Consider the following 15,248-nt stretch of genomic DNA (forward strand, 5'->3'; position numbering starts at 1 on the left):
GACTTTAATTCATTCCAGGAGGCTGTTCCGATTGCGAAACGTTCGGATTCCGAAACTATTTTCCCCATAAGAAATAATGGAAAGTGAATTAATCTGTTTCTTGACCCAAAAAAAAATTTCAAGACACTTTTAACTGCAAATACACATGGTTAAGGTAAAATAAGATGCATAAATGACCTAAATATCAAGTAATAATAATAAAAACAATAAATAAATGTACTAACATGAAAATAACTTCATTTACCTTAGTGAGGAGTGCTAATGGTGCATGTGGAAGCTGGAGAGGAGGAAGGAGGGAGAGGGTTTACTGCTTAATTAAAAAAGACAGCACAAATCAAGGTGAAAACACTAGTGTGGGATATAGATGAATTAATGTTATTTCTGCAACTATAAATTCTGATACAGAACAAGAATGGGGAAATATATATATTCAGCAAAAAAATGATATGTTAGCATGAGACATGATTATAGAACAATGGTAGATGTATGGGCAAACAGGAAAAACATCTGTTTCCCACTTGTACAGAGACACAGGAACAAACCCCCAATTAAAAGGGCTTAGTGATAAGATGCTGTGAGGGGCAGCGCAGATGGAGGGAGCAGATAATGGTAAGCAAAGGATGGGATGACGTCAAACAACCTTATCGGGGGCCAGAGATAGGCATTTGTCACGGACAAGGCCGGATAAACAGAAGTTGTGGGATCAGTCTTAAGGAAATGAATGACATAAGCGGAGGAAGGGGGCAAACAATGAAATAAGAAAAAAATATGGGGATTCAAACTGTATAAATTTCGAGAGTTTGTTGGATTTGATGTGCATTTGTCATTGCCTTACCTGGCATTAGACATTGCACCCACTTGCAAGTGTACAAATAAACGACACTGTTTCAATTGGAGGCTGTCCGGGATTTTCTTCCATCGTCAGGGGGAGTGGCTGGCCTTGGACACTGGTAAGACGCGTCCCGTTCCCCATTGAGGAGCGGTCTCGTGTCCCAGTTTGGTCTGCTCCCTTGGGTGACTGGTGTGAATCCTACAAGAGAGACATCTGAATCAGACAGTGATAGGAGGTTGATAGACAATACGGAAAAAAGGGGCCAGGCAACTCTGTGCACAGACCAGGGTAAGAAAATTGACTTTTAAGTATTGCCTTGGTGGCCGGGATTGAGTTTTAGTAGTTAATAAGGGACTAACGAAGGAACTCAATATGGATTGTGCTGTGGGTGAGGAAAAAGCCTCCGGGAAAACAAAGTAAGGAAAAGGCAATGGAAATGGAGGCGGGGTCCCTTACAACATACCTCCAGAAAGTCCTTTGGGTAGGATGTTGTGGAATTGGCAAAATAATACTTATACAAGGGAGAAAGATGATTAAATATTGTTGCTTTGTATGGACTAAGGAATCCATTCTTCGTCCCGCTGTCTTCTGGCCAAAGTACAGATCGGACAAAGACTGTGTTTGTAAATATCTGAATTTATATGTCAATGTGCGAGAGAGAGAGTGAATGAAAAGAGCTGTACAGCTGGTAGGAAGTTTAACCCTTTGTGATTTGGTTTGAGTGAACATTTGTTTGTTGGTGATTGAAGGTTTGTGTTTTATTCCCTGGAGCTTGAGTTCCAGGACTGTTTTGAATCTGATTTTTATTATGGAAACTTAACATGATTTCTTTTAAGGTTAAGGATTCTATCGAGATTATGAAGAAAAAAAAGAATGATAACTCCTGTTCTTTTTACAGATCATGACTGCCTTACTATCAGTTTCTAACTAATCTCTTTTATCTTTACGTAAAAGCGATTTATGGAGGACAGTTGAAGTTTCAGTTCAACATGAGATTGTAGTAAAAGCAAAATTCTATGGTTAATATCTGTGACCGTGGATTCAGCCATTGTTCATGCATTAGAAGTTTTTTTAAACTTGAATAGACAAATTCTTTTAAGGCAGCTCTGATTGTTTTACGACCTATAGTATTGTAATTGAGCAATGATTGGTCAGGACTATTTAAGAAAACTAATTTTGGATTTAAATTAAAGGACTAAAACTGGGTAATTACAGTGAATTGCAAAATTGGGAACTGTATGCATTTTGCATTTTAACTATTAAATACTGAAGAAATGAACGTAAATATATAAATATATTTATAAGTTAGGAACAGGCTTTAAAGGTTAGTCAAGCATGAATTGATGAATTGGTGTTTGAAGTTATGGGGAGCTAGAAATATTGCAATATTTCTTTAAAAAAAGAAAAAGGGGAAGAACGTAATGACTTATCCCCTTCAGGAGGTACCCATAGGGGACAAAGAGATTGGGTTTGTAAGTGCCCCCCTCACTAGTGAGGAGGTCAGAACATTTAAAAAGGAAATGAAGGTCCTGGTTGAGGATCCGGTGGGGTTGTCTGAACAAATTGATCAATTTCTGGAGCCCAGTCTGTATACCTGGGCTGAGTTAATGTCTATTTTGAATATACTATTTACTGGGGAGGAAAGGGGACTTATACGGGGAGCTGCTATTAAAATATGGGACAGGGAACATCCGATTGGAGATGGGGATGCTGGACAGGGAGAGGTGAAGTTTCCCCTCAAAGACCCCCAGTGGGAAAACCAAAACCCAGAGCATAGAGAAGAAATGAGGGAATTGAAAGACCTGATTCTAAAAGGAATAAGAGAGGCAGTTCCGAAGTCACAGAATTTGACTAAAGCCTTTGAAATTAGACAGGAGAAAGATGAGACTCCCTCAGCTTGCTTGCAAAGATTAAGGGACTCAATGCGGAAATATTCTGGAATGAACCCTGAGGACCCAGTGGCACAGGGTCTTTTGAAAGTACATTTTGTGACAAAAGCATGGCCAGACATACAGAGAAAGATACAGAAGATAGAAGGGTGGAGTGAAAAACCATTAGATGAATTGTTGAGAGAGGCACAGAAAGTGTTTGTAAAGAGGGAGGATGAGAGACAAAAACAGAAGGCGAAAATGATGGTAGCTACGGTTGATGAGGTAGTTAAGAGGAGAATGGAACCAATACTGAGCAACCGGAGCAGCGGGTGGCAGCATGTAGGACAGAGAGGGAGAGGGAGAGGACAAGGGGGAGCATTTGATAGAGGGTTTGGGCGACAGGGGCAGAGATGGAAGTCTCCACAGGCAGGATGCTATTATTACGGAAAGATAGGGCATTTTAGGCGGGAGTGTCCTGATCTACAAAGGGAAGAAAGGGCAATTCCGCTTATGAATTTTGATGAAGAATAGGGGTGTCAGGGGTTCCTGCCCTCGGGGGCCCACCAGGAACCTTTGATAAACTTGAAGGTGGGACCCTGTAGGGAAGAGGCAGTCTTCCTAGTAAATACTGGGGTGGCACGGTCATCGCTGAATTTTAAACCAAAGAGGGTAGAAATGTCGACATGATCAATTATTGTTTCGGGGGTAAAAGGGGAAGGATTTACTGTTCCGGTATTTGAACCTATGATGATAGAAGGTCCTAAGGATAGGGTCACAGGGGAACTGCTGTATATCCCTGATATAGGAAGTAACTTACTAGGGAGAGACTTAATTATCCTTTTAGGACTGGAGATTGGAATTCAGGAAAAGGAATTAGTTGTACAACTGGCAATGTTGACAGAGGATGCAGAGAGAAAGATAGACCCTATTGTATGGGCTAGAGAATGGAATCATGGAAAACTACAGATCCCTCCACTTTTAATAAATTTAAAATGGAAAAGGGACGTTGACTGTGAACGACAATGCCCTATTTCCATAGAAGGTAAACGAGGACTGCAGCCAGTAATTGAGGGACTGATTAGAGATGGACTGTTGGAGCCATGTATGTCTCCTTACAATACTCCAATTCTACCAGTGCGGAAATCTGATGGAACTTATCGATTGGTGCAGGATTTGAGAACATTAAATCGAATAGTACAGATCAGGCATCCAGTGGTACCAAACCCCTATATGTTGTCAAGTAAGATCCCTCATGATTACAGATGGTTTAGTGTGATAGATTTAAAGGATGCCTTTTGGGCTTGTCCCTTGGCGGAGGAAAGATTTGGGACTATCCCCCTATGAAATCTTATTTGGATTACCTTATCTGGGAACGAATGGAGAATTGCCAATTCCCGAAACTAAAGATTTGTTTTTAAAGAAGTATATACTGGGCTTGTCGTCCTCTTTATCTTTCCTCAGAAAACAGGGTCTATTGGCACAGACTCCGCCCCTTGAATTCGCTGTTCACCCCATCCGGCCAGGAGATTGGGTCTTAGTAAAATCATGGACAGAGACTAAATTGCAGCCGGACTGGGAAGGGCAGTATCAGGCTCTTTTGACTACCGAAACGGCAATAAGGACGGTGGAGAAAGGCTGGACTCATTATACTCGGATCAAAGGGCCAGTGGACCCTCCAGTTGAGGAAGAAGTCTGGACAGCCGAATCAACGCAAGACCCGCTAAAACTCAGACTAAAGAGACTTTGAGTAACTGACTATACAGTGGCGACGCGAGCGCGGGATTATTTCTGTAAGATTGTATATTAAGCCTTTTTGTGCTTCAGCATGATGATTAGAATGCTGGGAATGTCTAGAGTTATGATGCTAGCCCTCTTAGTATTAGGATTTTGTCACATATCATTTTCATATGTATTATTAATGGTTCCTGAGTCTGATAATCCACAAGTAATAGACACTGATATATGTAGCTTAGTAAATTGTGGGAATGTAGCTAATCAGAGACAATACCGCAATTCTGAGATACATCTTAAGTCCTATGGGGATGGCCTCGGGGATGGTACCTGGTATAATGGTCTCGTCACAGTACACCGGGCCCCCTTCCGACCAGCTCGCGATTGTCTCGATAAGAAGTGTAACCCAATATACTTGACGATAAGGAAAACCACATGGCATGAAGCAATTCTGGGTGGGGGGCACTTATGAGATACAATTAAATGAAACATTTGGGATTGAAATGAAAACAAATGGGAAGGAGTTCGTGGGCTGTTGTTTTCAAATTAGCATAGGACAGGGAAAACGGATAGAATTACTGGGTAATAAGGTACAACCCTTCACCCCTCCCGATGATCCTAAAGTAGTAAAAATTATAAAGGTAACGGATTTGAAACAGACCATCGAAATAGAAACTGGGTACGGGGATGCAAATGCCTGGGTTGAATGGGTAAAGTATACTGTAAAAAGTCTGAACAAAAGCAATTGCTATGCATGTGCCTCTGGTAGGCCAGTGGCCCAGGTGGTTCCCTTTCCGCTCGGGTGGAAGCGAGACAGGAAGGGCATGAAATGTATGATAGCCCTGTACCAGGATGAGACTGCATGGAATGATAGGAATTGTACCTCCCTATCTCTAATGTTCACTCCCTTGGAGGAGAAAGATGCAAAAGATCCCCCCACATTTTCCGCCGCAGTTGGAAATCACACATCGTGTGTGCGCAGGCAAGGTACAAGTCGGTCGAGAGATTTGGGGGAGCTGAAATTATGTACAGAGATTAAGAATGTTACCGAAACGGAGAAGGGAGGGAACTACTCAGCACTAAAGGTTCCCCGAGCGGATCTGTGGTGGTACTGTGGAGGCAAAATATTGAGACCCACCCTACCTCCGGATTGGAAAGGGATATGCGCAATTGTACAATTGGCAATTCCATTTACCTTGGCATTTGAGAAGGAAAAGATCGTAGGGAAAAAGGGAAGAGGTAAGAGATTACTGTTAGATACTTCTTTTGATGACAGGATTTATCTTGATTCAGTAGGAGTCCCTAGGGGAGTACCTGATGAGTTCAAAGCTCGTAACCAGATTGCAGCAGGCTTTGAGTCAGCTCTCTTTTGGTGGGTAACATTTAATAAAAATGTAGACTGGATAAATTACATTTTTTAATAATCAGCAGCGATTTATAAATTATACAAGAGAGGCGGTTAAAGGAATATCAGAACAGCTTGATGCGACAAGTAGGATGGCATGGAAAAATAGAATAGCTCTTGATATGATTTTAACAGAAAAAGGGTGTGTGTGTGTGATGTTAGGAGGAAGCTGTTGTACCTTTATTCCTAATAACACTGCGCCTGATAGTTCAATTACTCGGGCCTTACGGGAATTGACTACCTTAGCAGAGGAACTGGCTGAGAATTCAGGAGCAGACACATCTCTCACGGGATGGCTTGAATCCTGGTTTGGAAAATGGAAGGGGGTGGTGGTTTCTATCCTTACTTCCCTGATAGTAGTAGTCGGGGTATTGGTGGCCATTGGCTGTTGTGTCATACCCTGTATACGAGGGCTCACCCAAAGACTGATTGAAACAGCCTTGATGAAACAGATGCCCCTAAGAGGGAATCAGACAGAGGAACTTTATCGGCTAAATAATGAGGAGATGAGTGAAACCAAGATGGATGAAATCTCTGAAATGATGCTTGCAAATTGTGGGAACGATGTCTAAAAAAAAAGAGACAAAAATGCAGAAGATAACAAATGGTAATGAAAAGAAAAAGGGGAAATTGTGGGATATAGATGAATTAATGTTATTTCTGCAACTATAAATTCTGATACAGAACAAGAATGAGGAAATATATATATTCAGCAAAAAAATGATATGTTAGCATGAGACATGATTATAGAACAATGGTAGATGTATGGGCAAACAGGAAAAACATCTGTTTCCCACTTGTACAGAGACACAGGAACAAACCCCAATTAAAAGGGCTTAGTGATAAGATGCTGTGAGGGGCAGCGCAGATGGAGGGAGCAGATAATGGTAAGCAAAGGATGGGATGACGTCAAACAACCTTATCGGGGGCCAGAGATAGGCATTTGTCACGGACAAGGCCGGATAAACAGAAGTTGTTGGATCAGTCTTAAGGAAATGAATGACGTAAGCAGAGGATGGGGGCAAACAATGAAATAAGAAAAAAATATGGGGATTCAAACTGTATAAATTTCGAGAGTTTGTTGGATTTGATGTGCATTTGTCATTGCCTTACCTGGCATTAGACATTGCACCCACTTGCAAGTGTACAAATAAACGACACTGTTTCAGCTTTTTGGTCTCGGACTGAAATTATTGAAGTGAGTGAGCGTTTGTTTCTCACACTAGATGAACTAGTCATGGACACACGAGAGATGCTTTCACAACTACTTCCCGGGATGAACTGAACAAACAATGTGCGACCTGAACGGTACGTAGTGTTCGGATTTTAGGGCAAAATTTTCTCAAAATAATTGTTCCGATTCCAATTTGTTTGAACAATAGGGCTTTTGGATTCCGGGGTCAGCACTGTAATTCTTGTCACCACATTACTAGAAGGATGTGGAGATGGTAGAAAGGTACAGAAATGAATTACCAGGCTGTTGCTTGCTTTGGAGGTTATTAGCTATGAGGACATATTGAACAAACTTGGTTTGTTTTGACTTGAACGTCGAAGGATGGGGGCAATCTAATACAGGTTTCCCACATGTTCCTTTCAGGAGGAGCCAGCAGCACATATTCCAGGGGAGCATCTTGCTGAAATCACCAGGTGGTGGGGTGGTGGGGGAAGGAGCACAGTTTCTAATTGGTCAGTGCTGGTCAGGTGCTAGTTTGTGTTAACCCATTCATTCCCTTGATGTAACAGGTGAAGGAATCTCACAGGGTCAGTGTGTCTCAGTCTTTCTAAAGTGTTAGTACAGTTAGTTCATGATGTGGAGATGCAGGTGGTGGACTTAGGTGCACAAAGTCAGAAGCCGCATGAAACCAGGTTATAGTCCAACAGATTTATTTAAAATCACAAGCTTACGTAGCACTGCTCCTTTACCAGGTGATGAAGGAACAGCGCCCTAAAAATAAACCAGTTAGTTCATCTTCTGCTTAGTACAGGGAGTTCAGATAGTGAGTATGTTATGGGATGCTATTTGTTAGAAAGTATTAACTGAAATTTTTAGGTAGCTAATTAAAATGTAACTTGTAATCTAACAGATGGGCCAATGGGCTGAGGAGTGGCAGATGGAGTTTAATTTAGATAAATGTGAGGTGTTGCATTTTGGTAAAGCAAATCAGAGCAGGACTTATACAGTTAATATCCTAGGGAGTGTTGCTGGACAAAGAGACCTTGGAGTGCAGGTTCATAGTCCCTTGAAAGTGGAGTCGCAGGTAGATAGGATAGTGAAGAAGGCATTTGGTATACTTTCCTTTATTGGTAAGAGCATTGAGTATAGGAGTTGAGAGGTCATGTTATGACTGTACAGGACACTGGTTAGGCCAGCTCTGGAATATTGCATGCAATTCTAGTTTCCTTCCTATTGGAAGGATGTTGTGAAACTTGAAAGGGTTCAGAAAATATTTACTAGGATGTAGCCAGGGTTGGAGGATTTGAGCTATAGGGACACACTGAATAAGCTGGGGATGTTTCCCCTGGAGCATCGGAGGCTGAGGGGTCCCCTCATAGAGGTTTACAAAATCATGAGGGGCATGCATAGGGTAAATAGACAAAGTCTTTTTCCTGGGGTGGGGGAGTCCAGAACTAGAGGGTTTAGGGTGAGAGGGGAAAGATATAAAAGGGACCTAAGGAGCAACATTTTCACACAGAGGGTGGTGCGTGTATGGAATGAGCTGCCAGAGGAAGTGGTGGAGGCTGGTACAATTGCAATATTTAAAAGACATCTGGATGGGTATATGAATAGGAAGAGTTTGAAGGGATATGAGCTGGTAGGTGGGACTAGATTGGGTTGAGATATCTGGTTGGCATGGATGAGTTGGACCGAAGGTTCTGTTTCTGTGCTGTACATCTCTATGACTCTATAACCAAAAGAGGATTAGTCTATGTCAGTTGGTGAGGTTTTGTGTTCTGCCTGCAAGATGTTGTCAATCATGAATACTGAAAGCGGCACGGTGGTTCAGTGGTTAGCACTGCAGCCTCACAGCACCAGGGTCCCAGGTTCAATTCCTGCCTCGGGTGAACTGTCTGTGTGGAGTTTGCACATTCTCCCCGTGTCTGCGTGGGTTTCCTCCAGGTGCTCCGGTTTCCTCCCACAATCCAAAGATGTGCAAGTCAGGTGGATTGGCCATACTAAATTGCCCATGGTGTTAGGTACATTAGTCAGAGGGAAATGGGTATGGGTGGGTTACTCTTCAGAGAGTCAGAAGGGCCAGTTTCCACACTGTAGGGAATCTAATCTAATTATCCCTGAAATTTACATCTGCATGAAGTGTTCCTAGCTTCAGCTCCTCACCGAACAAATGGATCGCTTGAGTGACCGATGGAGACACTAAGAAGTGTACAAATGGCAGAGAGAATCATAGGTAGAAGTTATAGAAACATGGTCACACTCAAGGTACAGGAAGATAGATGTGTGACTACTAGACAGGGCAAACAGTGAGTGCAGGATTCCCCGTCTTCAAATATTCCATTTGTGATCCTGATGAGGGGATAGCCTATCACGTGACAGCAGTATCAGCAACCAGAGCACCACAGCTGGCCCTGCTGTACAGAGAGGACAGACAAAGCATAGAGCAATAGTAATTGGAGATTCAATAATCGGGGCACTGATAGGTGCTTCTGTGGCTGCGCGAAAGACTCCTGTTTCCTCCCCAGTGCCAGGGTCATGGATTTCTTTGAATCCTAAAATGGAAAGATAAACAGACAGAAGCTATTGTCCACAAATGACATGAGTAGGAGGAGTGGCAAAACCCTGCAGCAACAATTCAGGGAGTTAGGTAGTAAATTAGCAGGAATGTTCTAGTGTTCTTATCTCTGGATTGTTAATCCTGAGACCCATGTAATGTTCTGGGCACTCAGGTTTGAATCTCATCACGGCAGATAATGGAATTTGAATTCAATAAATATCTGGAATTAAGAGTCAAAGTCAATTGTCGGAAAAACCCATCTGGTTCACTAATGTTCTTTAGGGAAGGAAAACATTGTGGTTGACTCTTGACTGCAATCTGGGCAAGTAGGGATGGGCAATAAATGCTGGCCTTGCCAGTGATACCCTCACCCCATGAATGAATTAGTAAAAAGAAAATAGGACCTCCAGGCTAGTAATCGCAGGATTACTCCCCGTGCCATATGCTGCTGGGGCTAGGAACAGCAGATACAATTGAACATGTGGCTGAAGTGCTGGTCTGAGAGGGAGGGCTTCAGATATGTGGATCATTGGTAGGTATTCCAGGTAAGGTGACCTTATACAAGAAAGATGGGTTGCACCTAAAATAGAGGGACACCAATATCCTGGCAGGGAAGTTTGATAATGCCACTCAGAACTAGTGTGTCAGGAACCAGAGCAGCAGGTCAGTAAATACAGAGACTGGGGAAAAGCTTAAGACTAAGGCAAATATACTTAACAAGTGCAGTTAGGGAGAGGTTGCTGAGCTCAGCAGAACTGAAGGCTTGGATTCTATTTGCTTCAATGCAAGAAATATAACAGGTAAGACAGATGAACTGAGAGTCTGGATTAATGCATGCAGTTATGATGTTGCTGCTATCACAGAGACACGCCTGAAAGAGGGACAGGATTGGCAGCTTAACGTTGTGGGATATTGATGTTTTAGTTGAGACAGAGGAGGAAGCAAAAGAGGTGGGGGAGTTGCATTACTAGTTAGGGAGCATATCACAGCTGTGTTGAGGGAGGACACTCTGGAGGGATCTTGCAGAGAGGTGTTATGGGTAGAGGTCAGAAATAGGAAGGGTGCAATTGCAATGCTGGAGTTATACTACAGACCTTCCAACTGCCAGTGGGAGATGGAGGAAGAGTTATGTGGTTGGATTCTGGACAGATGTGATAATAACAGGGTTGCTGTGGTAAGTGATTTTAACTTCCCCCATATTGACTGGGACTCACTTGGTGCCAGGGGTTTGGATGGAGAGTAATTTTTTTTAGGTGTGTCCAGAAGGGTGTTTTGAAAGTATATTGATAGTCCAATGAGAGAAGGGCCAGAATGGACCTGGTATTGGGAAATGAGCCTGGCCAGGTGATCAGAGCTTCTGTGGGTCAGCATTTTGGGAAGAGTGACCATAATTCTGTAAGTTTTCAACGCTTATGGATAAGGACAAGAATGAACTTCGGATGAAGGTGTTAATTTGGAGAAGGCCAGCTATAACCAAATTGACAACAATTGGAGATGTGGATTAGGGGCAGCTGTTTGAAGGTAATTCCACATCTGACATGTAGAGTGAATGACAGGTATGTTCCTGTATAAATGAAGGACAGGAATGGCAGGATTTGAGAACCAAGGATGACAGGGATAATTATCAGCTCAGTCAAGAGCACAACGGAGCGACACTTTGAAAGCTAGTGCTTCCGAATAAACCTGTTGGACTGTTGACTCAACCTGGTGGTGTGATTTTTAACTTAGTCAAAAAAAGGCAAGCATACCTAAGGTTTAGGTAACTAGAAACAGATGATGTCCTTGAAGAATATAGAGAAAGTAGGAAGGAGCTGAAAGGGTCCATGAAATGTCCGTAGCCAGCAGGGTTAAGGAGAGTCCCAAGGCACGTTATACACATATTAGGAGCAAGACGGTAGCTAGGGAAAAAGCCCCATCAAGGATAAAGGAGGGAGATTATGTGTGGAGTGAGAGGAAATTAGTAAGATCCTTAATGTTTATTTTAAATCAGTATTCACCAAAGGCAGGGATGTTGAGGTTTTTGAAGGGTATGTGAATATTCTCAGGCAGGTCAATATAATGAGGGAGCAAGTGTCGGAGTGTCTTGAAATGTATTAAAGTAGACAAGTTCCCAGGACAAGATGGGATCTATCCCAGATTACTGTGGGAGGCTAGGGAAGAAATAGCTAGGGCTTCAGTGGATAACTTTGCATCCTCTTTGGCCTCAGGTGAGGTTCCAGAGGACTGGAAAATGGCCAGAGTTGTTCCTTCATTTAAAATGGGAAACTGAGATAATGCAGGAAATCAGATCTCACTCAGGAAGGAGATCATCTGATCAGCAGCTTGAGGTTGTGATAGAGCAGGCTGATCACCTGCTCTGGTCTGATCCTTGGCCAAGTTGGTGTAAACGGGTTCACATGTAATTATAAGCATTGCATGGGTAAGGTTTCTGCAGTGTTTTGGAATGCACTGTGCTTTAATTTAGTTCCATTGTTAGAACTACTTTGAGTAATTGAACTCCACAATAAACCCAACAGACCAGGGAAAGTGAGATTAAAAGTGACAAACAAATGGCTTGAGAGAATTTAAAAACAACCATGCACAACATATAAAATCAGTCATCAATAAGCATGTACCCCACGTGAAAATACCAGATGATTTATTAACTCCCTAACTCACTTTGCATTCTGTACTCCCATATTTATGGCAACTTGAAATATCCCTGATTTGACAGTCTGGCAGATGGCTCCTCATGCTGCTGAAGGATAGGGTGGCCATCAGTTCCTGACAGTGAATCATTGATGCTGGGCACCCTGGTCTTGCCCTCTCTGCTCCTGAGCAATTGAGCTGAGGGTGGAGACTTGAATCTTGCCACCTGCTGTTGTCCTTAGAGATAGAGGGAACTAGGAGCTCAATGGCTGCAGGTTGGCAACAGCAACAGACTGGAAGCCCTGGTGCCCGGGCTGCTCTGATTTGGTTCCACAGCTCTAGACTGTGCTTTCACTGAGGGTAGAATCCCTGCTTACTCCCTGGTTGCCTGTTCCCTGGGACCTTGTTCCAGATGCAGACAGGAAAAGCCAGTTTTCCCATATGCATAGAGGAAATACAGACTTGACTGCCAGATCAGTTCTCAAGAGATCAATACCAATTATCCTCCAACATTTTATTCCAACCTATGCATTCTCTGTCGCATGATTCTGACCAAGGATATTTTTTAATCAACCAATTCAAAGATGTTATTACACATATGTGGAACAGGTCAGCTTGAACCTGGGTCTCCTGACTGAGACATAGGGACACTACACCACAGTCCTTAGCCACTGTTTGTGCTCTATCCAAATTCAAATAGGAAGAAAAGAAGAAAAATTGTGCAGGAAATAGCAGTTTAGGAGCTGGAGAGCAAATAGATGACAGCAGGTATTGAATCCAGTGTTTAAACTACTTGTGCATTGCAACAATGGACAATCAACATTTGGTTAAGAAGTATTGCAGTGTGCATCTCATTAAAAACAGTAAATATGTAGTTTTGCTTGCATGATGTTTTGAAACAGTGGTGTAAGTTGTTGGAGGTATTTTTAACAGCTCTAGCTGCAGATTTTGAAGGTGTAGTACAAAGGTAAATGAGACAGTTTGCAGAATGTCACAGCTCATATAGATGTAAAAATAGTTAAATGTCACATTCCTGCTAAGGAGCATTATTTTAACCACAGGAGGGCATATTTATTAGCTTAAAATGGGGCAGCACAATGTCTCAGTGGTTAGCACCACAATCTCACAACACCAGGGACCTGGGTTCGATCCCAGCCTTGGGCGATTATCTGTGTGGAGTTTGTACATTCTTGCCATGTCTGTGTGGGTTTCATCTGTCAGTCCAAAGATGTGCAGGTTAGGTGAATTAGCCATGCTAAGTTGCTCATAGTGTCAGGTGCATTAGTTAGAGGAGGGATTGAAAGGGAAGTAACTGTGAGGACCAATATGTCAGAAAAGGAAGGACAGGCAGAGACAGGTAAATCAACATGATGGTAGTGTAGGAGTATTATAAGTAAGGCAGATGAGCTTAGAGCCTGATCAGTACATGGGACAATAATATTGTGGCCATTACAGAGACTTGATTGATAGAGGGATAGGATTGGCTGCTCAACGTTTCCAGGTTTTGTTGTTTTAGATGAGATAGAGAGGAAAGTAATAGAGTTGGAGGAGTTGCATTAGTAACCAGGGAGAATGTCACAGTTGTACTCAGATACTAGAGGGCTCATCCACTGAGGCAATATGGTTAGAGCTTAAAAATAAGATGGGTGCAATCACTCGGATAGAATTATACAATAGGTCCCCCAACAATTACCATGACATTGAGGAACAAATATGCAGGCAGATTATAGAAAGATGCAATGACAAGAGGGTTGTCAAAGTGGGTGACTTTAATGCCCCCATTATTAATTTGGACTCCCTTAGAGCAAGAGGCTTAAAAGGGGGCAGAATTTGTTAAATGCATTCAAGAGGATGTTTTGAAACAGGTATGGATAGTCCAACTAGAGGACGGGCCATTCTGTCCTTGTATTGACTAATGAGCCCAGCCAAGTGACTGACCTTTCAATGTGAGAGCATTTTGGAAATATTGATCACAACTCCTTACGTTTTAAGATAGCTATGAAAAAGGATAATTCAGGATGTTGAGGGAAGGTACTATATTGAGGGAGGTCAAAATATGTCAATATTAAGCAGGAGCTAGAAAGTGTTAGTTAATTGGGCAAGTCCACATTTGACATGTGGGAGTTATTTAAAGATCTGCTGATGAGAGTTCAGGACCGGCATGTTCCAGTAAGGAGGAAGGATAATGATGGCAAGATAAAGGACCCTTTGATAATGAGATAGATTGTGAATTTAGTCAAAAGGGAAAAAAGAAGCATATGTGAGATCTAGGAAGCTAAAATCAGACAGGGCTGATGAGGAATATAAAGAAAGTAGGAAAGAAACAAATAGGAAATTAAGAGAGCGAGAAGGGGCCATGAAATGACCTTGGCAAATAGGATAAAAAGAATCTCAAGGCATTCTATACATACATCAAAATCAAGTAGATAACTAAGGAGACGGTAGGGCCATTCAAGGATAAATGAGGGAAGTTGTACTCGGAGGCAGAGGATTGGGTGAGATCCTAAATGAGAGCTTTGCATCAGTATTCGTCAAGGACAAGGATATGTAGAATAGTGAGACTTGTATGGAGCATGCTAGTACACTACGGCATTTTAAGTGACTTTGGGTCTCTTGAAGAGCATTAAGATGGATAAGTCCCCGAGACACAATGGTATGTACACAGGTTATTAAGAGAGGCAAGCATAGAGATTGTTGGGGCCTTGACAAAGATCTTTGTATCCTCGCAGGTCACTGGAGAGGTCCCGGACAACTGACAAGTAGCTAATGTTGTTCCTCTGTTCAAGAAGGGTAATAGGGATAATCTAGGAAAGTATAGACCATTGAATCTTACATTGCTGCTTGGGAAGCTATTGGAAAGAATTCTTAGGGATAGGAATTACGGACATTTGGAAAAGCATGGCCTAATTAGAGACAGTCAACATGGCTTTGTGCAGGGCAGGTCATGTCTTACTAATCTGACTGATATTTTTGAGGAGTTGACAAAGATGATCGATGAATGTAGAACAGTGGGATGTTGGCCACATGGACTTTAGTAAGGCTTTTAACAA

Source organism: Chiloscyllium plagiosum, unplaced genomic scaffold, assembly GCF_037043375.1.
Source record: "Chiloscyllium plagiosum isolate Xiang-an unplaced genomic scaffold, Cpla_swu_hap1 HiC_scaffold_30, whole genome shotgun sequence".
NCBI classification, from domain to species: Eukaryota; Metazoa; Chordata; class Chondrichthyes; order Orectolobiformes; family Hemiscylliidae; genus Chiloscyllium; species Chiloscyllium plagiosum.